At 50.8% G+C, this 26,860-nt stretch overlaps 1 protein-coding gene and 1 long non-coding RNA gene across 3 annotated transcripts in view; one reads left to right on the top strand and one right to left on the bottom strand.

Annotated features, from left to right (window-relative positions):
- Esrrb (estrogen related receptor beta) overlaps positions 1–26,860 on the top strand; it is a 108,102-nt gene that overhangs the window by 3,974 nt on the left and 77,268 nt on the right. The gene's annotated exons all lie outside the window — the stretch shown is intronic.
- LOC110346090 (uncharacterized) lies at positions 18,759–25,337 on the bottom strand. Of its 2 annotated transcripts, none has more exons than XR_002389892.2 (4): positions 24,736–25,337; positions 21,805–21,880; positions 20,762–20,882; positions 18,759–18,965 (listed from the first exon to the last, which is right to left on the bottom strand). It is a non-coding gene; the product is annotated as an uncharacterized LOC110346090 (long non-coding RNA). The 2 variants fall into 2 exon arrangements; XR_015445057.1 differs by lacking the exon at positions 24,736–25,337 and adding an exon at positions 22,123–22,448.

Genomic DNA, 26,860 nt, shown 5'->3' on the forward strand with positions numbered 1-26,860 from the left:
CTGCCTTCCCAGAGTGCTCCTGTCCCTAGCACAGGGGCCTCTTGTAAGTGCCCCTGCATGTCCCCTTCAAGTTCCTAAAACAGGACATTTTGCCAAATGGCTTTAAAAGGTAATCCAAACTCACTGAAAAAGTTCATGTCCTTCTTCAGTCCTCTGGAAAATGCCTTGTTTCTCTTGAGTGAAGATCTGCATCGCTCTAGCTGGCCCCAAAGAAGAGTCTGGGAGACCCTGGGAGAGCTGGTGGCTCGGCAGGTGGTGCAGTAGCCGTGTGCATGAGTCGGGTGCAGGAGAGAGCATTCAGTAGGCAGCACCCAGAGCAGAGACGGCCTGCTTTTGACCTGGCTCTCAGCACCTCTCTTTTGAACTTACCTTCCCAGGTACTTCAGATGATAGCCTCAAAATGATTAAAATTCCTTTGGTTCCAAATTTAAGGGAAAGAATAGCAGATATTAAATTCCCCTTAATAGAATTTAAGGGGAAAACTAGCAGATATTTAGGCTACAATCCAGCCACTTCTTCAAAGTAAAGCCCACCTCACACCTGAACATCCCTGTTCTGACATCTTCCCTCATCTATGTGCCCCTCTCTTCAGGAGACCCTTGAAGCATTCTTCCATAGGACAGGATCCCTGCTCCAATGCAGCCAGAGGTCCTCAAAACCACCCTGGAGCTTCTGTTTTGGATTCTGGTGGCTCTTGACCAAATGTTCCCCTGAGGGGGACCCTTCCTCGGCTAGAATTTCAACCTCTGTGTGCACTACGGTTTCTGGAGGGTGTGTGGGCCATGAGCATGGGGTCTGCAGAATGTTCCCCGGAAGCTGTGAAGTTGGGGATGGATTGGAACCAGACCAGTGAGCCCCGAGCCTTCCTGAACATCCTGCCTGCTGCCCCTGTGGCCCCTCACCAATTTCTAGGGATAAATCCTTTTAGCATGTTCGTGCTGGTGACCTTGGTAGAGTTTTGTCATTGGTGAATTTCCCCTTTCTGGAGTCCTAGCAGACTCCAGCCTCTGAGGAATGGTCATGGATCTGGTCATTCCGTGGAGGAGGGTCCCATAGGCTTCAGCTGGCCCTGGTGTCCCCTGCTGTGGCTGGGGCGGCCTGTGGGGGGATTATATTGGATGTCCCATCGGCTTGTGTGGTCAGGTCCCTGCACAGGGAGGTTGTGGTGTTTATAATTGCAAATGTAATTAGCAGACCAGCCATGGGGACTCGGTTACTCAACTTCTCTACACATCACCGGTGACCCCTGTGCTGACTGGCCCGGCGGATTAACCCTCACAGGACCAGTCTGCCTGTACCACTGACTAGGCCACTGACCTTTCACTGGCAATGCAGCGCTGTGCTGGGACCAGACATCTTCCTCGGACGGGATGTCAGGGCAGTGACTGGGAGGGCTTGGTTGCTGGGTTTTTTTTTCTTTCCTTAGAGTACTGGGCTAGTGACCCTCACCTCTTGTGACAGTGGGACCTTAAATAGCAGTCTACTGGGGCACTTTCTTGCATGCTGGGAGGATGTGATGGGAAGACTCTGGGCCATGCTGGTCAGTTCTGTGGCTCTGGGAATGGTGATGAGGGGAGTAGGGCTCAAAAGGGGCTCTTGATGACTTCCGCCTAGTGCTCCTGAGGCTCGGGGGCAATGGCTTGTATTCACCCATCTCATCAGCCTCTTCCTGGAGCTGGCTTTGGGAGGGGAGCACTCACTGCTGCCTGGGCTCCTAGCGAGTGTGTGCGTGTTTGTGTGTGTGTGCGCGCGCGCGCGTGCTCTGAGGAGCTTTGCAGCTTCCAGCTGTCTTGTTCAGGCATCTGGGGGCAGTCCAGTCTTTGGAGAGCTCAGGCTCAGTTTGTTTCTGGGAGCCGAGAACCCCCTCAGCTAAGTGCTTAACCAAAAGACCCCAAAATGCAGAAACATGGAGCTCCACGGTATCTTTCCCTTCCTTAATGTATTTGTCTGCTTCTCTCAGGTGCCTTTCTCTACTGATCAGGATTAGAACCAGAAAGGATCTTAATGGGCCTTTACTTTTAAGTCTTGCTTAAGGGAATGTCACTCTGTTTCATGATGCCATTAAAGCCCTGTTGTAGAGGATGTTTCTGACCATCAAAAGCCATGTCCATTCTAAGAGGGTTTCTGATGCTGAGGCTCTCTGTGTGTGAGCGTGTGTGCAAGTGTGTGCCAGTGTGTTATGGTAGAAAGTTCCTTTGAAGAAGGTTAACAGTGGGCAGAGGGCTCTGCCCTTTAAACATGGCCGCTGCTGCCTGCTGTGGCCCTGGCCCTGCTGAGGTCTGGTGTGGCCATATTTAGGATGGGCTGCTTGTACCTTGGGCTTGTGGGTCCACAGAGTGGCCAGAGACCTGCTGACTGGTTGTTCCAGTAGCCTGGGGGTTTCAGTCTTCCCTAAATGCCTCTCTTCAGTTTTCTGGCCTCAGTAGGACTGGGGCAGACCCCAGAAAGGGAGAGAAGGGCATCCTGCCCTCCTCCGGAGTCACTAAAGGCTACACTCACAGGGGCACCTGGCTCCTCCACTTCTCTGTTCTGCCTGAAGTGACCATGGACAGACTGTAGCTGAAGGGGTCACACATTTCCTTAAATCAATCAGAGAAAATCACAGTGGTTAATCTGCCAGTAGGACTTTCAGTACGGAATCTGTTAAGGTGGGAGAAAAATTAGCTAAAGTCTTTAAATCAGAATTGTCTTGAGTTTGAGTTAAAATTGTATGAATCTAAAACCAAAGTTTTCCTGGGGGTTAGAGATATAATATTTTTCATCTCCATTACACTGTGTGTTTTAAAACTTATATGCATTTTAGTCTTAAAAATGTTTTCTTTCATTTTTTTTCTCTTTTGTTCTTTAGGACTTTAAAATATTCTATTCAGTATCATCATTCAGCATTGCCCAGGATAGAGGCTTTTCTGGGAATAGTTTCCTGGAAAATATTATTTTATTCTCAATGTCATTTCATTCAGAGGTCAAAAGGCAGTTAAACAAACTCTGACAAGGTTTCGTTTTTATCTTCTGGTTTCAAATGTGATCAATTTTCATTTAAAACTATATCGGGGTCCTCTCCTGCCAATTAGAACTGCAGTTAGCCTCTTGCCTGACTGTGGTGTTTACTACAACACGGCATTTAAAACAGTTTGAATGTGACACGCAGCTGGACTCAGACCCTTTAATAGAGGAAACTGAATTTCAAAACCTCAGACATGAATGTTATTTTAATTTTAATTTGGCTCTTTTCTTTCTAATTTCTTGAATTAACTTGTGTTCCTAAATTGCTTTCTTTTTGCTTTCTTCTTTTTGTTAATTCATCTTACAATTTTATTCTACTTAGATTTCTGGTTTTTTGGTCTTGTCACCTGATTTTCTGCTTTATAAAAGAAACCTGGGAAAGGGGCTTTGACTATCACTGGCTTTTTCCTGTGCTCGTGGTTTCTGGAGGGCAAAGAACAAGGAAATGCTGTGGGGAGGAATTGAGAGTGCAAAGGCTGATGTTTTGGGTGGGATTTCTCACATGCCTTACAACTTAGCATTTTCTTTTGTCTTTATTTTTTCCCTTTGATTTCATTCCAGCTTGTGGCAGTGTTTGCCTTTGTCCCATTCCCCCTGTGCTCGCAGGAAAGTATGTAGGGGCATGAGTGTGTCTGAGTGTGTGCAGGTGTAAGTGTGTGCATGAGAGCAGTTGAGCTGCTTGGAGGTGCTGAGTGCAACTTTACAGGTGAGTCCCAGAGCAGAATCCCCGTTACTGTCCTCCCTGTTCCGATCCAACCCCTGGCCCTGGCCCAGCCTGCTGCATGTTGTGGTGGAAGCACCAGCAGAGTAAAGCTCTGGTTACAGGTTGGCCATGTCTGTTGCCTGCAGAACCAGGTGATAGGATGTGGCCAGGGTGTCAGGAAGCAGGAAACTTTGTAACCAATTTTTGAATCTTTGCCGCATCTCACTGTGTGGTGCTAGGAGCCCAGCCCTAGTTTGGCACCTTGGCAAAACAGTACAGGAGCTGGTACATGCTTTTGTTTTGCCTTCCTGATCCATCAGCAGAAAACGTTCCCTTTTGATGGTGAAAACAGCCCTTCAGCATGCAGAGTACAGTATTTATCCTCTTCCTTTTAGCCTCTCTCTTTGTCATTTGTCTCTTGGGTGTGTTGACATTGTCTACCTAAACAGTCAGGCTAACAAGCTTTGGCAGAAAGAACAGTGCTTTTACAGAAACGATGGCAATAATGGGATGGTTATAATAGCGATTAGAACACTAATAACTGCCTGCAACTTTTTTCTTCCCCCAAAGCACAAAAACAATTCTCATAACCAGTTTTCTCACAGTAACCAGATGAGGGTGGCCATGTCTTGCTCTCTGAACATAAGTATCTCCGTGCAAATGTAAACATGCAGAGGCTTCAGGTTTGCATGTCTGAATTCACCCAGGAGCAAAAATTCCCTGCTCTCTGAATATGGAAAAGCAGGTAGAGAATGAGGTGTTAACCACACAGCCCCCTGAGAAATGCCAGGTGCTTTGCCTTTGAATGCAGAAGGGAGAGATGTTTCTTGTACAGGATGAGGTGTCCAGCGTGACCCCACTGCTGCCAGTGGCCTCTCGGGTCCCCGCATCCCTTAGCGCCTCTGGCTGTGTTCTCAGGAGAGGCTTGCAGACCAAAGGCACAGAGAGGACGAGCAGGTCACAGCGTGGCAGGAAGGAGCGTCTAGGGCGAGAACTGTGTGAAGAGAGAAGCGGTCACCTCTCCACCCTCAGTTGCCTGCGTGGCCATTTGGCTTCACTGAGGCCCTTGTCGGTGCTGCTGGGGACCTGAAGCTGTGTTCAGCAGGCAGAGATTAGAGGGAGTTAGCAGGGACGGAACCCCTGTTATGGGGGAAGTAACCCCTCCTGGCCCCCCGACCCCACCGGTGCCTCTTCATGTCGGCTTCCAGAGCCGACCCTGTTCTGGGCATTGCTTTGGAGTCTGGCGATGTCGTTGTCCTTTCCTGTCTTGTTGCCTTTTTTTGTATTGCATTGGAAATAGGAGGCACTTTTGCTTCACCTCATACGCCAGGCTCCCGTGGCTGGCTGCATTTTTTAAACACCTTAATATTCTTACTCATGCTCTTAATTTTTTTTCCTAAGGGGAAAAAACCCCCAAAGCCTCAGATTATTAATTGATTATTAACTGATTTAACAAACGAAAACATTCCACTACTGAGGAATGCAAGCAAGAGTTTGGCTGCACCGCTCAGGCTGAGATTTGCTTTTTCCCTCAATCGGTGAAAAATGTTACAGCTGCAATTCCCTTGTTGGACCCTGAGTAAAAAATTAATTCATGAATAATAAAGACCAATCAGTCCGGTTGAGTTTAAGAAGGGTTAGGAGAAAGGGTGTTTTTTCTTCCAGAGAACATTTGGGGTCTGTGTGTCACTGTCGCCGATGTTCGGGGTGGCTCCAGCGTGCCTGTATTCAAGGAAAATGAGCTGTTTAGTATCCCGGCATGGTAGCCCACATCTTCCTCCGTGGTAAGGCCAAGCTACTGATAGTGGCTTCCTATCCACTTCTCTCCCACTGTCTCATACCCCAAGCCAGGAGTAATTCATTGAAATTAAAGACAGTTTCCTGTGTAGAAGGGATACTATTACCAAACAGCAATGGACTTGGCATTGCATTTTGAAGAAACCCAGTTATTGATTGTAGGGAGTCCACCCTTTCCCTCTTCTTTCTTTCCTAGGCAGTAATTGACCAGAAATTTACATGCTTTTCCAAGAACCACAGAAATTAGATTTGTAGATTTCTACAGAAAGTAGATTCTTTTCTATTTCCACAAATAGTACACCTCCCACAGTTGTTGTGCAATTAAATGGGGTAAGTTACAAGAGTAATTTGCAAGTTAAGCCAGAAATTTACAAGTGCCAGGCACATAGTAGGTATGCAGTGTTATTGATTTTTTGATGTTATCTTTTGGAAATTACTTTTTATTCCTCTGACTTAACCTCACCATAAGAGGCCCCCCAGCGGTGAGATTGGGTGCCCACACTGATTACTTTTTTAATGCGATCAACCTGCTTGGGTTTCCATATGTAACACAGGGGATTAGAGAAAGAATTACCACTTAGGGTAGGGTTGATGGATAGGAAATTTTCCTCTGAATGAATCCCTGTATTCTCAGACTCCTGGGTAAAGTTGCCTGATGAGATATGGAACACCCAGTTAAATATGAATTTTAGATAAAAGAATAATTTTTTAGTATAAGTAAATCCCATGCAACATTTGCTAAACTGACAACCCTGCCCATGACTAGTTGCCTTAACTTGGTCTCATTAAGAAACACATGAGATTTCCTTTTTTTGTGTGTATGTGTGGTTTTGACCAAGCCCCAAAGAACAATTTTTGGTTTCTTCAAATTATTCCTTAAAAGGCTAACTTTTCGCCAATATTAATTTGTTAGGCTGGTCATGTCCTTAGAGTTGGTGGGTAGAAGTGATTTCTGTCATCTGGACGTATTGATAAGCGTTGAGGTCAGGTAGAGAACTTGGCAGAATGTTGTCTCCTAATGTATCACCCAGGGGAGTTGAGTTTTGCTGTAGGGAGGAGCGGGTGGGTCAAGCCTTCTGGGGCACCTGTCTGAGCCATGATTCCCCGACAAACGACAAGCGGGTCGCAGAGCTGGACTGCTGGAACCTGAGGCTCCGGCAGGTGGAAGACTTTGGTTGGCTGGGAGGCGAGGCCTCTGTCTGCTTCCCTATGAAGGACCTAGGACGGGGGCTGAAGGAGAAACAGCCCAGATCAGTGTTAGGTGGTAAAGCAGCGAGGGCCAGGGACCCAAATCTGAAACAGAGCCGGGGGCAGCGCGGCTGAACTGGGGCTTGGCCACCAAGTAACCCCAGCTTCTCACAGGCACCTACTTCTCAGAGCGCACAGTCGCACGGCCCTGGGAAACGCAACCATTGTTTTAAGCGTGGTACCCAGGCAGCCTGGTGTGGGGAATGGAAGGACTCTAGAGCCCCCTGCAGGCCAGCTCCGGGACTCCATCCCATGGGTGACCGCTCTGCAACCAGCCCTCCCCCTTCCTAAGGCTGGGAGGAGTAGGATGGGATGGGGTGGGGTGCGGGGCGAGCCTTCCAGACTCAGGCTTCCGGACGCAGGCTTTGGGCTGCAGGGAGCGCAAGACTCTGGCGTCAGAAAGCAGCGCTGGTTTCAGAACCGCCTTTCTGAGCCACTGCAGGCTCTTTAGCCCTGGCCGCCCCCAGCACACAATCACACACACACGCGCACACGCGCCAGACGCATTGCCGGGCTGGAAAGCATCCAGGGCTCCTGCAGTCTGAGGAATGCCCTCCAGCTGCTGACTATCCACAAGCAAGGCAGCCTGCATCGTTTTCAGACCCTGTTAGGGATGGCTAGGATTCTCTTCTCTCAGATGATAATAAACGATAGAGCCAGAGGTGGATGACTGTAATAATAATAGCAATAGTTGCAATAATTGACGTTGATTGAACGCTTGCTGTATGCGGGGCATTGTCCTACGAATATTGCATGTATTAACTCATTGCTGCTTCATATCAACCTTGGGAAGTAGGTACTGTTATAATGCTTATTTCACAGATAAACTGAGGCACAGAGATGTTTAGTCACTGACCCAAGGTCACACAGCTGACAAAGCCAGTATTCAGGCAGAAGCCATCTGGCTGCATGGCTGCACTCATGGTCACCGTGTCAGGTCACTCATTGTATCTAAAATTTTATCTTCTTTTTAAAAAAAATTAAATTCTTTTATTGGTACATTCTAGGTATACAACACAATTACCTTTCTCATTGGGAATTGTACCTTTACATGATGCATCTTGGTTCTTATTTTTTCCCCATTCCTAGCCCTCCCTTCACCCCCTCCACCCTTCCCTATTTACAAAGACTTTATTTCCATTTTTTCCATTTCTCATCATTTTTCCTTTCCCTTCTTTCCTTTCCCCTGCCCCTCCCACTACCCCGACCCCTTTGGACCTTTTCTTCCTATTTTGCATTATCGATTATTCATTCTAATCATTGGTACATTTTAGGTATACAATATAATGACATTCATCATTGGAAATTTGCACCTTTACATAGTCTCTCTTGGTTCTTATTTTTCACCCTTGCCCAGCCCTCCTTTCAATTCCTCCATCCCTCCCTATTTACAAAGATTTTGTTCCTATTTTTCCATTTTCTCATATTAATCCCATTCCCTTCTATCCTTTCCCCTAGCCCTCCCACTTCCTTCCCCTTTGCCCCTTTTCTTCCTATTTCACATGACCTATTATACATTGAGTCCTTATTTACACTTTCAGTTTCTCACACCAGAGAAACTATTCGGTATAAAATCTTATCTTCTAACCCCAGCCTTGAGAACGTACTTTCTTAGTCTGTGTGGGTCCAAAATATGGGTGAAGTTTAAGGTGGAGGCAAAAAGAAAAAAATTGGGTCCCATGTTTTGGTCCTAAAAGAAAAAGTGTGGAAGTATTGGCACAGGGAGCTGGGGCTCTCCTTCCCTGACCCACCTCTGTCCCAGCATCCTCCTCCAGGCCCATGGCCTCCTGCTGGCCTGGCCCTTTCATGCCATCCTCTGAGTCCGTCATAGTTGTGTTTAGAAGCAGAGTCCCTGGCCCGTGCTTCCTTCTGACCTGTGCCCTCCCACCATTCTCCCGCCCCCATCCTCCATCCATCCTGAGTCTGGATCTCAGCATGTGACTCTGGCGCCTGACTTGGGTTCCTGCTCGCAGCGCCCCGCAGCGTGTACAAACTGGACGCTAAGCTCCAGCCAGGATACACAGTGTCTCTTCAGTTATTCCTTTCCTCTTCACTGACCAATCTCCACCTAGATACACACCTCAGATCTATTCCTTCCTATATTGTTTTCCTCCAGCCTGGTTTGCCTGGCAAACTTCTATGCATCCTTTAAAACCCTGCTCAGGTGTTGCCCTCTATGTGTAGCTATCCCTGGCCTCTTTCAGGGAGAGCTGATCTCTCTCTCCTTGCAGTTACTCCTGGCTCATGCCCCTAACTGAGTTGCAGTCTTTTGGGTCTGAATTTTTTCTCCCGCTAAGTTATGAGTCCCTGGAGATGACCAGTTCATCTCCTGGGCCCCAGGGCCCAGATCACCTGGCACAGGACAGGTGCTTACTAAGTGCTGGTTGAGCTACCTTAGGAAGAAAGGAGGTGGGTGGAGAGGTCACTGGGGTACGCTCGGGGAGGAAGGTCATGTAGGAAATGGCCAGTGGGGACCGAACTGCAGCAGTTGCTGCTGGGTTGAGCGCTGAGGCAGCTGGAGCATCTGTGGCCCCGAGAGGCAGCGGGTGGCATGGACAGGAGGTAAGCCTGGCTCCGACTGACCAAGGCTGAGTCCGAGCCCTGCGGTGCCCTGCAGCCAGCTCAAGCCAGCTCAGGAGAGCCCCCCGGTAAATTTTCAGTGGTTTTGTGAGCTCATTGTCAAAAGAGACCATTATTGAATTGAAAATTAAATGAAGTTGGGCGTAATGGCACACATTGTAATCCCAGCACACTGCAAGGCTGAGGCAGGACGATCAGATCACAAGTTCAAGGGCAGCCTGGACAATTTAGCTACTTACAAAGACCTTGTCTCTAAATTTAAAAGAGGGTGGGCTGGGGATTTAGCTCAGTGGTTCCGGCGCCTGCTGTGAAAGGTCCCAAGTTCGATTCCCGGTACCAAAAAAAATAAAAGATAAATAAATTTAAAAGGGGGGGTGGGTGAGGCTGGGAGTGTATCTTAGAATGAAGGCCAGTACCAGAAAAAAATTATGTAAACTTGCAATTAAATATATTGTCTTAAAATCAAAAGTCATAAATCCTGAAAGCTCATCATTTCCTCCCACCATCCTACATCCCACCACGTGTACAGCCGTACCTTTACATGCAGGGTACCCGTCAGCTAGAAGTAGACACGATGCTATGCCGTGCCTGTCTCTTCCCGCGCTTCGTGCAGAGTCGTCATGTTGGTAGTCTGAACCCAGCCATGACGGGAGTATTAACACCACGGACGTTAGCAGATGCTGTGAGTCAGTGCTCACCCACACCTGCCTTTCAGTATTGACCACCACATTGCTGCCTGCCTCTGTCCCTTCCTGCTCTGAGGCCCTGGAAAAAGGACTTGACCTCTCTGGGCCTCAGGTTCCTCATCTGCCGTGATCCTCCTCGTTGGCTTGTTGTAAAGATTAAAAGCTGATGAACACAAAGAACTAAGTGCTTAATAAATATTGGCTCTTTTTAGTATCTCTTCTCACTGTTCTGGACACGTCCTTTTCCAAAGTCTGTTGAACCAGAGGACTTCTGAGGAGAACTGTACGCATGGAGTCTAAGGCTGATTTCTTTCCCTTGCTGCCACTTCTGTCCCAGCACGAGGCACAGAACACTGACTTGAGGAGGAAAGGCCCTGGGGGAGAGGGCCTCTGGCCGCTAGAGGCTTGACAGTCTGGGGTCATGGCTTTGCAGGGCAGTGAGGCAGCCACAGGGGACATGAGGGGTGCAGGGGAGCAGAGGCTAAGAAGCACTGAACGGCACTGCGATGACAGGAGGCAGGTGGGGGCTGCAGCAGGCCCCGAGACCCAGGGACACCATTGTCCTCCGCGTGCCCTTGAAGGCGTGAGCTCCCCTGGCTTTAGCAGCTGAGGCAGTGTTCCTGGCCATACTAGGTGTGTACACACACCCTAAAGGGCTGGAGCTGGGTCATGTTGGCTTAGTGGTGCCCCAGGAAAATGGGAGGGTGAGCAGTTGGGTCTGCAGCCCCCAGAGGCCCAGGACAGCCAGCTGAGCAGGGTCCTTTCTGTTCTAAGGAGGTGACTCCTTGGGCCCTGGAGGGCGTGTGCACCATAGTGACCTAGACACTGCTTCAGGCTCAGGCCCTTGACATCAGGAGGACAGCTCAGGGCTCCTGCACATGGCTTCCAGGCCAGCGCCCCTTACAGTGCTAGGCAAACAGGAGCTTTAGGAGCCTGATAGGGCTACATCCGCACACCTGTACAGAAGGCGCATCTCACTGCTGAAGCTCATTTTGTGCTTCGAACCCCTGGTCTGTAGACCAGGTACTTGGTACTCGGAAATGACAGTACAGAGCAGGAGGCAGCCTTGAGAATTAAGCTCTTACTTCCTGTCTCTCCATAGCAGTGTTTCCCTTACGGTGACCTCCTCCAGAGCCTGCCTGGATCTGATGTATCTGTGAATCTACTGCAAGGGTCAAACCTGGAGACACCTTTAATAATTTCCAGATGAAAACTTATCTAGATTTTGAGAAAATTTGTGTGTTGGACTGAACTACTGGTGAGCCGTCTGTATGGCTGGACAGGTGGTCCGCTGCCCAAGGCTGCCTGGTTGAGGGGTGAAGGAGGGCTGAACCTAGCGTTTCTAATCACAGCAAGGCACACACAGTGAGAGGGAAAGGGAGGTGAGAATCCAAGGTGCTGAAAACCTAGAAGGGCTGAGAAGCCCAGGCCCCAACCCATTGGCTGGGAGCAGCTCCCTGACTAATCCAGCATGTGCCCAAGTCCCTGCAGCCTACATCCAGAGCTTGGTGACTCTTCAGAAGGCCTTCCGTGCTGTGTAACTGTAGGACTGAGTGGGGCCTCACGGCTCTCTAAAGGTTGGGGCAGCCAGGGGCACCCATCCTGCTCTTGCCACTGATAATGCAGGATCCCAGCGAAAGTGAGCTGTTGGGGCCCTGTGCTCCCCGACACCCGGGGAGCCCTGGGCAAGGCCTGGCTGGCAGGAGCAGCTTGGAGGGAGAGGGCCTGAGGTCCCTGGGCTCTCAGGGCCTCTGTGAGTGGGTCTTGGGGCATCACTGGTGTGTAGCAACTCAGAGGGTGATGGAAGGGAAGAAGACGGCTGCCTGGCGTTTGGTCTCTTTAGTCTACAATGCTGCCTAGGAAGAGTCCTTGGCCGATGCTCGAGAGCAGTGGAGTCCTTGGCCATGATGACACTGTAGGTTCACTTGAAGAACTTGATGCAAATCCAAGCCAGGGCCCCCGAAATAGCTCAGAAGCCCAGGGGACTGGAAAACCCACCCTTTCTTTCCAGACCAGCCCTCCTGACATTTTTCCTACACTTACGGTCTAAGGGGAACTGTTCCTCAGATCCTGGGCTTAGAAAGGGATGCATAGCCCCTGAGAGGAGTGAAGAGGCTGCCACCAAGCCCCGATCCCAGGACAGCTGCACAGAGGCCTGGGGCGGCTGGAGATGCCCGTGTTACGGCTGTGCATGTGCTGTGAAGTGCCCCTGTGCAGGGAAGGGAGGAGGAAGAGGAAGTGCGGGCACAGGCCTTTGTGGAGAGGTGCGCGTAGGGCTGTGAGCATGGAGGGCCATCTTGGAGGACCTCTGTGTCCTGTGCGTGGTGGGTGGGGACAGAGGAGAGGGGCCACTGTGGTCTGAGTGGTGCCCTGTCATAGCCAAGAGGCCTGGGTTTGGGCCTTTGCTTTTATGTCCCTGTGCCCCTCGAGCTCATTCAGCTCCGTGCCTGACCAGCAGAACAGTCCCTGGGGCAGACTCTGTAGGCTTGGCATGGGGTAACATTTGGGGACCTGCACCCAGGGAAATGCCCCCAAGTGCAGTCTTGGTCGTCAGCCTCCCTTGGCTCCTAGAAACCTCTGGGCTAGTTGCTCCATGTGGCATTAATGGTAACGAAATAGCACACGGGGTCTGGCAGTGGATCTCTTATTTGGATCAGTAAATGTAGTTTACATCTAAAAAATGTTGTGCTTCACGACATCAAGATATTGCGCTAAAAATTTTTATTACAAGGAAAATGTCACCTGGGATCTGAGCAGTCCCAGAAGACAGGGAACCCCGGGCAGGAGACAGGTTTGGACTGTTGGCAGGCGGAGGGAGTGGCAGGGACGCAGCTGCAGTGGGCCGATCCCAGGGATTGGGGAGCAGTACTGGGCAGCAGTGGGTACCCCAGAGCCCAGATGCCTGAGACCGGAAGCTAGGGCCCCTCCTGGAGGCTGGAGGACCTGGGTGCCCATGGGGCCTCTGGCAGGTCCCCTGCAGGCTTCTCAACAAGAACTCTTTGGATGCTGCAGTACTTCTGGCTCCGGGCCACAGGGACCAGACCAGAGACTGTGCCTGTGACACCTGCCTCGAGCACTCCAGGCTGAGCTAGTGCCTCAGATTCTGGGCTTTTTCCGTCATGCTTTCTTTCTGTCCCTTATTTCTGCCTCTCTCATTTTAGGCCTGTTTCACAGGTTTTCTCTTTCCCGCTACAAATGACAACAATGATACCTGCTGACATCTGCTGAGTGCCCACCCTGAGCCATGCTCAGCGCTTCTGGGGGCCACTCCTGTGGGGCCTTCTGTTCTGAAGACACCCAGGACCCCCTAGCATCTGGGGGCTGAAATGTGGGACCTCCCCTGGGGAGAAGGCAGGACATGGGTGCTGGGAGGCCCCAGGGGCTCACTGGCTCCAGTGCCCTCATTTTACAGACAGGAAGACTGAAGCCCTGGCAGAGGAGGGCCTTGGCAACAGTTTGGCACCACAGCCTGAGGCAGAGCTCAGGCCAGGCCAGGCCTCTGGGCAGGGGTGCAGAGCTTTGTCTCCCCATCTCAATGGGGTGCTTTCAGCGCCCACAGGGCCTCTTCCACCTGGTGATTCTGAGGACTGGAACTGTAAGCTTCAGGCCGAGTGGTGCAGGTCAGATGTGACATGCCAGGGCCACACTGTGAGCACCCATGCAGGGCTGGGAGAGGGGGGCTGCAGGAGCCAGAGAGGAGCCAGAGGAGGCCAGGACAGACTAATGCAAATAATTCTACTGTTAAAAAAATGTCGAAAGAGTTTTACTAGATGGAAACTGGCAGGTGAAAGACGAGGCGGCCGTGCCCCGAGAGGCGGCTCTTCCGCAGGGTTCTCTGCTCTGTCCCGTGCAGCCCACGGCCCCTCAGGCTCATCTCCCTGGGCCATCTCCGTGGGCTGTTCTGTCCTCCGGGACCTGAGCATGGACATGCTGAGGTGCTGTCCTTCACAGTGACCGCCCCTCCGGTGGGGGTGTGGTGGAGAGGACGGGGTGAGGTCCGGAGAGTAAAGCCCTGGTCTCCGCCTGCTTCACCTTGATCTTGGCGGTGTCTCAGCCCGGAAACGGAAGCGGTGCTCCGCTGCCCGCCCATGGCTGCTCTAGTCAGCATCCGGCCTATTGCAGCCCACGTCCAAGGCCGGTGCCTGACTGGCCCGCTGAGCGTGAGGTCAGCGTCGGGTCCGGCAGTGTCGCTCTGTCTGTAACGCTGTGGCTGGAGGAGCATACAGGAACCCGGCCCTGAGTGGCGTGGAGAGAGCCGGGCCCCTAGCGTCCGGCAGGTGCAAAGCCGGCTGGCAACTCTGACTGCCTGGCCCTTGCAGTGCAGCCTTGAGAGATCGCCTAGCCTCCCTGTGCCACACTGCCTCCTCTGAAAAGTGAGAATAATGAACAGTACGCTTCCTTTACAGGGGCACAGCAGGATTTAATATAATAATGTTTGTGAAAGGCTCACACAGGGACACTGCCAGGCTGCACAGAGTCAGGTGGACCCCACGGATTCTGTGAAGAGGAGACTGTGGTCATGAGCAAGAAAAACTGCAAGTTCATTTTAAAGTCTACTGAATTGAGTTTATGATGTATTTTTCCAACTAAGGAAGACTGAGTGTGTTAAGATTATGATAGAGTCAGGCTGGGAATTTAGCTCAGTGGTTTCGCTGCCTGCTACGCAAACTTAAGGACCCGAGTTCGATCCCCGGTACCAAAAACAAAACAAAACAAAAGATTATGATAGAGTGGATCCAGAAATGTTTTGGGTTAGGGTTGGTGGCACACACTCATCATCCCAGCACTGGGGAGGCTGAGGCAGGAAGATCATGAGCTGCCTGGGCTACTTAGTCAGTTCAAGACTGGCCTGGACTCAACAGAGAGGAGAGAACCTGTCTCAAGACGAGAACAGAACATAACAGAACAGAAGAAATGTTGTGGCATTAGTAAGTGGTCCTTATAGCGCTGCAGAGACTGATGTGGACATATAGGCAACATTCAGTAGAGGTTTTAAAAATAGTAGCTGTGTGCCGGGGATTTAGCTCAGTGGTGCTGCCGCCTGCCTCGAAAGCACAAGGTCCTGTGTTCAATCCCCGGTACCAAAAAAAAAAAAAAAGTAGCTGAGCAGTGAGCACATTTATGGATTTTTAAGCTCCAGATGCTGGACACATGGTTTGGAAATTTCTGGGAGGAGACACAGGAAACTGCCATTTGAGATACCTGTAGGGAATGGGCTGGGGGATCCTGGTATTCGGTGAGGTTTTTTTTTACTTTACTGTTTGGACCATGGCTGTGTATTCTACAACAAAAACAGTTTTAATTTATAAATAAAGAAAGCCAACCTAGCACTCTGGAAGCTGAGTCAGGGCAATCACAAATTCAAGCCCAGCCTGAGCAACTTACTGACTTAGGGAGACCCTGTCTCAAAGTAAAATTAAAGAAAGAACTGGGATGTAGTTCAGTGAGGAGGCCCTGGGTTCAATATCCGGTAACACAAAAGCAAAAAAAGAAGGAAAGCAATCAAGCTGGCCAAATATATGCAAGCAAGCAAGCAAACCGAAAAATCCTTCTAAGAAGAATGTCAAATAACAGGGATCCTTATGCAAACTTGGCAGCCAGAGCTCGGACAGAGGGGCCCCAGAAGCTGGATTCCATCCTTGCCCAGCCCCCTGCCCAGCTGCTCCCCTGCTCTGCCCCAGCCCTGCTTCTGCAGCAGCTATAGCCTGCCCCACCTTGGTCCGTGGTGGCACTGGTGATGGCCCTGGCTGTGAGGCTCTGCCTGGTGGTGAAGGTCAGCTGCCCTGCCAGGTTCACTCCACGCCTCACGGAGCCGGCCAGGCCAGGGAGCTGCGGAGGATGGTGACTGGCAAAGGGCTGGCTGCTCACCTGCCTGGGAGGCCATTAATCTTGTGTCTCTGAGGGCTCTCATCCTCCTATGCCAGCTACCCTGGCATGGACCGATGTGGGAAAGGCCAGGTGATTTTCTTATTGTTATTCTTTAAAATTCAAGGTCACAGTCAGCCATGCTCCTTCAGAGGCCGAGCGTGGGCTCTGGGACCTTCCCGCCCTGTGGATGTCTACAGGGGTGTTGCGGAGGTAACCCTGGAGGGCCAGGCAGCCAAGGCCCATTCACTGCACCCTGAGCACCAGTCCCACAGCCGGCCAGGCTGCAGAACTGACTCCCAGCACCGAATTCCTCTCCCTGCCATCTGACACCTCCCTCACACAGTGGCAGAGGTGCTGGGTACCCTCCCCAGGGGTCTGCAGATGTATGCAGCTTGACCTTGGCCCCTGGAATCTTGGCTTTAATCACAGATCCGTATTTCCTTTAAAGGCTGGGGTCATTGACCTTAGAGGAATTCCAAAATAAGAGTTACTGGGGCAAAATCCGGGCAAAAATTGGGACAAATGAATTTGGGGCCAAAGAGAAGGTCCTTGATTAAGCTGAATGTTTGGAGTTCTGAAGCTGACTGTCTTCAAAGGAGTGAGCTGCTTGTCACTAGAAACATCTGAATGGACAGGGACCTGCTGGGGATATCATTTTGTCCCTTTTATATTGATGGGTGCACAGGGTGGGGCCCCTGGGACAGCCTCTTCCAGACCGGAAGTGCCTCCCAGGGGAGCTTGTGCTTGCTGCAGATTGGAAACTGTAACAGCAGGGGTCTTAGTGTGAACTTCCAGCCAGGCACACTATGGAACACTTTACCTACTTCTGTTTTTGAATCTCATAACTGTAGTGCAAAGCGGGCACATGCATTTTCCTCATTCATATCACAGCTGAAAAGGGAGCCTAGCGAGGTTGAGTGTCGTCCCCAAAGTCACAGAGCTAATAAAAGTCAAAGTCAGGATTTGCACACAAGTCCGCTTCTGGAGTCTTGCTATGTAGGATGCACCCGAGGATAACCAGGGGCCCTAATGTTCTTCTTGCTCTTCTCCTCTCTGTCACATTTGCCCCATCAGCGTTCAAAGGCAGTTGAGAAACTGGTGGCCTCTGCTTTGCTGCTTGCGGCCTTGTCACTGTCTCGCTCGTGTTTCTCCAGAGCAGGGCACAGGGCCCTTCCCTGGCAGGGTCTCTTGAGGAGGGAGGTGATGGAAGGCAGGGCTTAAATGGGTCAGAGGAGAGGGACTCAGAGGCAGCTGCCAAGGCAGAAGGGGCACAAGTCTGGGGTACAAGAGTGGCATTGGGCATCACACTTATGCCACTCGTTCCAGATTTGAGACAAATGTCCATATCGGATCCTTGCAACAGCCCTAGGAGACAGAAGCTTCTCTGCTTCTCATTTTAAGGTGCTGCCACTGAGGCCCAGAGAGGCTGTGTGGGTGTCCAGATGCTCAGCAGGACAGGAACCTGGGTCTGCTAGACTCCTCATTTTTCTGTTCATTCAGGTCAGCCTCTGGTCTTCTGTGGCTGGGACGTGAGGGACATAAAGGACACAGTTGAATATGAAGGTCAGGGATTATTTAGTCCTCATATTCTAAATGCAGATCCTGAGGCCCAGAATGTCTTGTTGAAGCCAGTGAGTTGGAGACCAGAGTCACCCCCAGGTCCCTCTGTGTCCCTGGCTCCAGTTGGCCTTTTGTGCAAAGAGCAGATGCAGTCCTCTGGGAGGGAATGGTCACCGTGGCTGTTGGGACTGGTGGTTCTTTAAATCATCCACACATCTTTATTGAAATGAACAGATGCCATGCTTTTGGCAATCCAACAGGAAGCTCCCTAGGGTGGAGACTGAGGCCTCTCTGGTGGCTCTGATTCTGGACAGGTCCCTTAACCTCTGGACTCAGAGTTCTCATTGACATCATGGGGCTGATGACCTCCAGCTCATGGGGCAAATAGGAGGGCAGGTGGAGTGGGCATCCGGCAGAGGTTAGCTATGGGTCTTTGGCGGGCAGGATCTAGCAGTACCCTGTTCTCCCTCCGTGTTACACCTTCAGACTCTGCATCGTCTTTGGATATCCTCACTGGTGGCGAATCCCCTTCCTTTGGGGGTGGATTTAATTTTTAATGCAGCCAAGGTCATCTGAAGGCAAGGCTCAGAAATTAGCTGGGTGACAAAGCTGAACAGAGCAGTTTTTGCTTACAAAGAAAATGAGGCTGTGACTCTATTTCTCACTTAATTTAGCCCCAAGAGGAGCTCCAAAAGCCCCGTGACCCCAGGCAGCTTCACTGGGGACTGGGGAGGAGATGCCCAAGCTGACCCTGTTGAAGGGGACAGCACTCATCAGGTATATAAATATCTGTTGGTCACAATGATCCTCCTGACTTCACAGTCACACCTGGCTGCTCCTGACCAGCTGTCCCCACTTTGTGGAGCCAGCGTGGTGGGAGTTCACTTAGACATCCGGGGGAACTTGGGTTTTGTGGCAGCCACCGGTCAGGCTTGCTCCCTGCTCCATGCAACATGCCCGTACCCTTCCCATCTTACCAGCCAAACCTGCAGATTACCCAGCAGAGCCCACGATGCTTTGGCCAGGAGGACCCAGTGAGCCACAGCATGCAAGAGTCTAGCTAGGGCAGAGGCGAAGAAGGACACACAGTCTCTCCTGCCCCAGGGACATCATTTGCTCTTGAGAATTACCCTGGCAGTGGGAGCCATCAGAGCGGGCACTTCTTTCCCCTGTTCTTGCACCTCCATCCCATGGCCTGGCGCTGGGGGTTGAAAGAGGCCCTTGTACATGCTAGGCAAGCGCTATACCACTGAGCTGAGCTACACCCCCGCTCCGTCCTTTGGTCTGAGATAACACTCTTCCTCATTCAGGTGTGTTATGAAACAGTGATTATACTGGGTATCTTTTCCCCTTTAATAGTCTTACTCGACAAATAGGCCTGTATCGATCCCCAAGTTGGGTGACAGTAGGAGAAAGTGGGGTATATTCTGTGAGATTGAAAGATGGAGACTCCCTAATCCAGGACCCAGAAACTGGAAGCCAGGGGTCCTCAAGCTGGACTTCAAGGCTCTGTAGGGGACCTGGAACCAGAAAGCGAAGACACGAGAACAAGTTAGTATTTGCTGGGCTCCAGGAATTCTCCTCCTCCCTTGGGGCCTGCCCTTTGTGCCGCTCAGAGGACCTGGGGACTTCCTGTCTGGATTGGCTGAGCTGTGGGGATGCACAGTGCTCCTGTCCCTGAGCTCTGACAAACTTTTTTTTTTGGTACCCAGGATTGAACTTGGGACCTTGCACTTGTGAGGCAGGTGGCAGAACCACTGAGCGAAATCCCTGGCCCCCTGAGCTCTGGCCTCCTGCAGGGAGTCACCAGATGCTGTGTGAGCAGAAAGGTCCCTTTCCCCCTTAGCCATGATTGAAGCTTAGCTCCAGGCTGCTGAACCCAGCACAAGCCAGTGTTCACAGTATCCATGTGGGAGGGCTGAGAAGAGAAAGAGCATCAACCTCCTTGTGTCAGAGGAGGAGGGAACATGACTGGAAACCCAAGACAGACAGAGGATTGTCATTCACAAAAGACCACGTGGCCCTCATGCTATTCTGTTCTTTCCAGCCTGCAAGACTTTGGATGAAAGAGGCTTGAAGGATGGGAACTGTGGGGATCGGTCACTGCAGGGAGGGCCTGGGGTCTAAGCAGGGGTTGGCCCCATTTGCTGGGCAGCGGGAGGTGGGGAGCAGAGGTATGCAGCCTGCTTGGAGTCTGACCCTCAGGGGCAGCGTCCCTCGAAGTGTGCGTGGAGCTCCACCCGGTGTGCATGTGTGTGCCCGGAAGGGGTCTCGGTGAAGTCCTCTGGGAAACAGACCCAGAGAAGGGATGTGGCAGTGGAGGTAGGGATGATAGATACAGGTATAGTTAGGGTTATGGGTGAGATACATTATAAACAGTCAACAGTCAGTTTCTGTTTATTCGTTTTGCAGTGCTAGGTTTTGAGCCAGGACCTTTGCACTGAGCTACATCCTCAGCCCTTAAAAAAAAATTTTTTTTTAATTTGGAGACACAGAATTGCTGAGTTGATAAGTTGCCCAGCTGGGTTCGAACTTGCCATCCTCCTACCACAGCCTCCCAGAGTGCTGGGATTACAGGTGAGCGCCCTATAGCTCATGTGGTTATGGGGGCTGCTGTGTCCCAAGACCTGCAGGGTGAGTGGGCGAGCCAGAGCCCCAAGACGTGGATGGTGCTGCTCCTGTCCAAGGCTGGCAGGCATGAGACCAGGAAGACCAATACTTCAGTTCCAGTCTGAAGGCAGGAAGAAGTGGAGGTCCCAGTTTGAAGGCTATTGCCAAGTGCTTTTTCTTGGGGGTGAGTCAGCCTTTTTATTCTTCCCAGTCCTTCAGCTGAGTGGATGAGACCCACCCACATTAGGAAGGACAATCTCCATTAATTGGACAATTTAAATTGTTTTTTTTTTTTTGTACCGGGATCGAACTCGGGTACTTGTGCTTGCCTAGCAGGCAGTGAAACCGCTGAGCTAAATCCCCGGCCCACAATTTAAATGTTAACCTCACCCAGCACTATCTTAAAAAAATGCCCAGCATAATGTTTGGCTGAATACCCGAGCACTCTGTGGCCCAGTCAAGTTGACATAAAATTAAGCATCAGAGCCATCAAATGAGTTTGGGAGGCTCTGTAGGCTGTTTTACAGGCCTTGATGTTAGTGTGTGAAAAGTCTGGGGAGTTCTCCAGTAAGGAAACCTATTTGACTTGTTCATCCAGGTCTTTTCTTTACTTCTTTGACTATGGTACTTTCTGGGGACAGGGACAGGATACCTATTGAAACCCCACAGAACTGGGTTCTAGGAATGACACCCTGGGAAACAGTACCTTGGAAACACCATGTAAATCTGGCTTTGTCCTCTTGGGCCATTCTCCTTCCTCCCTTCTGCTCTGCTTGACCATGTGTCATGATCAAGAAGCATCCATGTACTGTCACGGTCAAGTGCATCTAAAAGTGAAGGAACTCAGAACTTTCAGGGAGTTCTTAATTTGACTGCTTTTATCTGGTACTTGCTCAACGCCAGCTCAGTGCTAAGTGCTTTGCACGCATGGTCTCATTTGATTCTTCTAACTACCCTTTGAGCTAGGAACATGTATCTCATGACTGGCATGGAGTTTTATGGGACTTACTGGCCAGACAGAAGTCAGGATTGGACCCAGGCCTAACTCCAGAGCAGTACCCTTAACCACTGGACCACCTGGATTCCCACTGGGGCTAGGAGACCTTTCAAAGGAAGTAGAGGTTTGGAATCGATCAGTTCATCTAGAAGCCCATAACCGAAGGGGTACCTCGTGGTGGCCGAAGGGAAAGTGGAGAGATTAGGGAATAGGGAGAGGGGTGAAGGTGTTAGGGAGGAGAGTGTGTGTTGGCCCAGTGCCCCATGTCCAGAGGGAAAGGCAGTAGAACATGGGCTCAGCATGTCCTGAGCCATCGCCGGCCTTGCTGGTGACAAACAGCCTGCTCACTCGCTGCGTTCCACTTGCTGCCTGAGGGCTGGGTGCCCTCACGGGTGGTCCCTGAGAGTGCCAGGCAGGTGGGCGTGGTGCCAGGCAGTAAGACCCAGCTAATTGGGCACAGAACCTTGTGGTCCAATCATTGATCTGAGTTGGACAAAATGTGAGTGCTCTCAAAAATCCCCCATGCTCTCTGCCTGTGGGTGAAGCAGACGAAGACGGCGTATCTGATTTTGCATTAGGATGGTTACGTGTGTGTATGCGTTTGTGTGTGCCTTGACTATGTCTGTCTTCAGCAGCCAGTGCTTACCAGGGACCTGGCCTTGTCACTTGTGACCGTATAGGGCCTGTGTACATGCAAACTCAGTAGGAATGTATTCCTGAATAACATAGCGCTTAAATTATATTATACTTACATCCTTGTTAATCACATCTGGCAAGAATTCCTGCTCAGCCTCTTTAATATATTTACTGATGGTTTGGAGTTTTTTCCTAAAAAACACACAAAAGTTAGGAGCCGAATCAGACACATGAGTTGCTTTGTTGGCCTCTAACTCAGGTACAGAACATGAGGTGTAGTCCTAAGACAGGTGCTTTCTGTGGCCAGTAAACCATCGGGAATGGCTGTTTCCTTAGTAGCAGGGGCAATGCATGGGCACAGCAAGGGCAGAGGGGCTCCCCAGAAGGGCATAGACCAGCTGGGTGAGGGCATTCTGGGGGCAGAGTTCACTAACCAGTGCCGCAGGTGTTTGGTCCTGCACCTGCCGCCTGTGTCACCTGGAAGGAAGCTGTACCCTGAGGCTTCAGGAGCTGTTTGGCTGTGGCTGGTAGGGCTCTCGTAATAAAGGAGACCCACTGCCTGAAGCTGATGAACTCCGGCAGGGGTTTCCTTGTGAGGTAGTTGGGAGCTGCCCCTTGGACCTGCAGTCCATGGTCAAGATCTGAAAAGGTAGAAGGCTTCCGGAGCTTCTATGGACCTGGGGGAAGGTATCCATGAAGGTCAGCAGACACCCATGGAACATGGACAGAGCCTGGGATCTGTAGTAGCTTGTTGTGGCCAGGTCAGTAAACCACCCTTAAAATTTAACTTCTCTGCCTCTAAGCCTTCCCTCGGGCTTTACCACAGTGGAAACCTGGGGGCCTTGGCAGTCACCGACACTCTGCCCCAGTCCTGCACTCAAACCTGGCCCTGCCTTTTGGTGATCACCCCTCACTCCATCCTGTGCCGTCATTACCCGGAAGAGCAGCCACCCAGGGGCAGAGCAGGCCCTCCCAGGATGGATAGAGGGGCATCAGCGGGGGGGGGGGGGTGTGTGTCCCGCTCCACTTTGCAGGTGCAGGTGAAAAGGGACTGCATGGCTGTGTGTGCTGCTTCACAGGTCACCCATCCCGGGCAGGTCTGTTATTCTGTCCACCAAACTGGTCCTTAGGCTGTGCTGCCACTTCCTGCCCAGGTCCCTGGGATTTGCTTTGCAGTCACAGTCCCTGCTGCTCTCAGAGTTTGGCACCAGGCCGTGCTAGTTCACAGCCTCGGTTGTCAAGGTCTTCACAGATTCAGATGGTAGCATACGTGGTAAATATCTTAGCCTGGCATGGGAGGAGTGCCCAGCACTACAGAGGTTGAGGCAGGAAGATCACCATGAGCCCAAGGCCAGTCTGGGGTGCCGTGTGAGTTTAAGGCCAGCATGGACTACATGGTGAGATGCTGACTCCAAAAACCAAAACAACATGACTTAATTTTATTGTAAAAATTATTGAGAAAATGTCAAAATTACTTGGAATAATTTAGATGCAGATAACTCACTGACTTTAAATAGGCTGTGATTTAAATCGGCTTGGCAAAACTCAAGCCAACTCAGAAATTCTTACTGAGAAAATCTAACCTGCAGCCAGATGTGTTGGCATATTCTTGTCATCCCAGAACTCTGGATCACAAGTTTGAGCCTAGCCCGAGCACTTTAGTAACTCAGCAAGACCCCATCTCAAAATAAAAAATATTTTAAAAGGGTTGGGATGTAGCCGTCTGTGAAAGGCCTTGGTTTGATCCCCAGTACTGCAAAAAAAAAAAAAAAAAGGAACCTACAAAGTATTTTTAGGGATAAGGAAATACTTATGAATATAACATTAACCTGACATCATGTTGTACTTTGTGGATGTTTCATTAAAAAATTAATTTCATTAAACATTTAAAATTTTTAAATTTTGCAGCTAGGTGTGGTGGCACACACCTGTAATCTCAGCATGCAGGAGGCTGAGCCAAGAAGATCACAAGTTCAATCCCAGCCTGGCAGTTTGGTGGGTTAGAGAGACTCTGTCTCCAAATAAAGTCAAAAGAGATCTGGGGTTGTAGCTTAGTGTGAAGGCCTGTGTTCAGTCCCCAATACCACCCTAAAAAAATTATTTGTGCATTTTCCTTTTCATATTTAAAATTTTTTTCAGCATATTTCAAACTTATGAGCCAGGTGTGGCAGCACACACCTGTAGTCCCAGGGAGGCTGAGGCAGGAGGATCACCATGAGCTTGAGGACAGCCTGGGCTACATAGTGAGTTCAAAGGCAATCTGAACTACACAGGGAGACCCTGTCTCAAAAAAACAAAAAAGTGAAGATCTTTGGAAGAATTCCCAGGCCAGAGGTCCTGTGCTCTCCTGCCAAGTGGGTACACAGCAACCCTGCTCATGCCCAAGGGGTTACAGAGCAGGGAAGGGGCCGGGGCGAGCAGTGAAGAGAGGATTGCCTGACGGAGTCTGGGGCCTCTGAGGGGCAGTTGGGTGGTGGGTGGCGTGGAGCCAGGATCAGGGCTGGGTTCTGGGTTGTTCTCTGTCAGTTCCCTTAATCTTCGGGGGAACTTTGGAACCTTGGTCCTGCCGCCACAGGTGCCTCACCTAACACTCCAGATGTCTTTTAGCTCCTTCCTCTTTTCATTCTAGACTTTTCTCAAATGAACCTTGGTTAATATGATGCCCATCCCTCCTGAATGTAAAATATCATGTTAAGAAGCCATTCATGCTGTGTAGTCAGATAAGCAGCCCAAGGGAGTTGGGAGCGTCCTCCCTTATTTATTAGTGTGTTCACTTCCAGCCGCAAAGGCTACTCAGCACAGACAATGGGTCTTGGGCCAGCAGGGCCGTGTGGCCCGTTCACACTCAGCCTGAAGCCCTCTTGGTTGAATATGGTTGGGAACTACGCTGTCTTGTGGAAGTGGGTCTAGGTACTTCCGGGAGGGCAGAGCTTCTACATTCCCACCTGATGCCCTGGAAAAGGGGCACGGGTGTTGGTTTGGAGGCTGAGCAGGGAAGCCTGAAAGTGAGCCTCATGTGTGTGGACAGGGGCAGGGGGCTTGCTCACTTCCGCAAAGCAAGACAGACCCTCTCGGCGTTGTTTGCTTGTGTCAAGCAGCCTGTGAACTTCCCTGTGCAGTCACTGGGTGGGTGGCTGTTGGCGCTGCAAGGTCCTGGACAGACACCAGGTCTGAGAGGGAGCTCAGGAGGAGCTCCGTTCCCAGGTGCACCAGCCGATCTGCATGGACAGAGTGTCAGCTTCCAGGTGTTCACATCTGCAGAGCAGGCTCCAGGCACCAGGCAGGTCTGAGGGGCGGTCAACCCCTCCCACCCACGCACACAACAGGTTCACAGCCTCCTCAGGCCAGCTGGCCCCACTTGGTCTTTGTTAGGTCACAAACATCTGTTAGGCACCTCTGTGATGACACAGAGATGACAGAGGCAGTGCCTGTCCTTCCAGAACTTAGCTGAGAAATGAGCCCGAAGCACTGGCACTGGCTGGGGCAGGGAGCAGCTCTCCCCACACAGAGCCAGCACACAGTAGGTTTGCAGTGATCACAGCTTCCCGAGGTGCTGGAGGAACCTAGAGGAGAGAAAGTGAGGAATTCGCCAGAGAAGCTCCTTCAAGAAGGAGAGAAAAAGATGTGAACATCGCAGTAACTAGAGAGAGACAAGAACTGTGGTGTGAAGCTTGGAGTGGTTGTGCACAATTATAATACCAGCATTCTGGAGGCTGAGGCAGGAGGATCACCATGAGTTTGAAGCCAGCCTGGGCTACATAGTGAGTTCAAGGTCAGCGTGGAATACATAGAGACCCCATCTCAGAGAACCAAAATGAAAGAAAAGAAAAGAACTATGGTGTGAGCAGCACTGTAGGGAAGTGAAGCAAGGGCTAATTGTGATGGGCACTCCATTTCCGCAAGGCTGATCTCATTGTGCCTGTCACCTCCCTCACCCTTTGCCATCGGTGCTGCTATCTTCATGCTGTGTTCAGCTGCGTAGCCGCAGGCCAGAGAGGTCAAGCAGATGGCCACAGCCGTGCAGATACTCAGTGCAGGAGTCCGATGCAATAGGGCATCTGTCTAGGGGACCAAGGACTGGGGGGAGAACATAGCAGTCACTGGACCACTTACTGGGGCCCTGGAGAGTGAAGCTTAACTGGTGAGGGACCCTTGTGGAAGGAGTTGCCTGGGGGTAAAGTCTGAAGGGGAATGAGAAGTTGAGACAGGTGTTCGTGGAGTAGGACGCCATGGGTCTCTAGTGAACACTTGGCCGTGCCCCCACCCGTCTCTGAGAGGAAGGACACCCTGGCGACAGGCTCCTGCCTTAATACAGTGTGTGCATTTTATCTCTGCACACTCCTCCAAGACTTGGTTTAAAGATCCCAGCTCAATACCATTAGTGTCTATCTGCGCAGAGCCCTTTGTAAAATTGATTAGAAAGTGGGCTTTTGGATGCGGGGAGGAGGGGGTAGGCCTAATCGGATTTGAGCATGAGATGGTATCTAATTCCCTGCATCTAGCAACTGGCTTGGGGACCTCCCCTGGAGCCAGGGCCCCCCTAATTTGGTTTTCGAATACATTAGCCAAACAAGCTGAGGGGGCTCCTGTGGGGAGAGGGTTTCTGGGGGGTTGGGAAGGGACATGGTAGGAAGGCTAGGGACCTGAGCAGGAGCAGTGCTTTCCAAACAGGTCTGGAGCATAAATTTCAGCTGAGGTCACTGGGGTGTGCATTTCTGCTGGTTGTACCCTATCCAGGAAAATGAAGCCAACTTCCAAGGTGACTTGTTATTGCATTGCTTGCCACTAATTGAGCCCCTATGCATACATTAAAAGTTTTTTTTTCTTCCTTCCCTCTCTTCCTCCCTCCTTCTCTCAAAGTGCTGAGAATTGAACCCAGGGCCTCCCACGGATGAGGCAATTGCTCCACATTGAGCTACATTCTCAGCCTCTTTTAAATTTTATTTTATTTTATTTTATTTTATTTTTACGGGGATCAAACTCGGGACCTTGCACTTGAGAGGCAGGCAGTGGAACCACTGAGCTAAATCCCCGGCCCCCTTAAATTTTATTATTGAGACAGACTCTTGGTAACTCACCCAGGCTGGCCTCATACTTGGAGTCTTCCTGCCTCAGCCTCCCAACAGCAAAATTCCAGGTGTGCACCTTCACACCCAGCTTAGTTTTCTTTCT

This window comes from Heterocephalus glaber, unplaced genomic scaffold, assembly GCF_053883595.1.
Source record: "Heterocephalus glaber isolate CG9 unplaced genomic scaffold, H.glaber_assembly_v1.0 deba00001608, whole genome shotgun sequence".
In the NCBI taxonomy this organism is placed as follows: Eukaryota; Metazoa; Chordata; class Mammalia; order Rodentia; family Bathyergidae; genus Heterocephalus; species Heterocephalus glaber.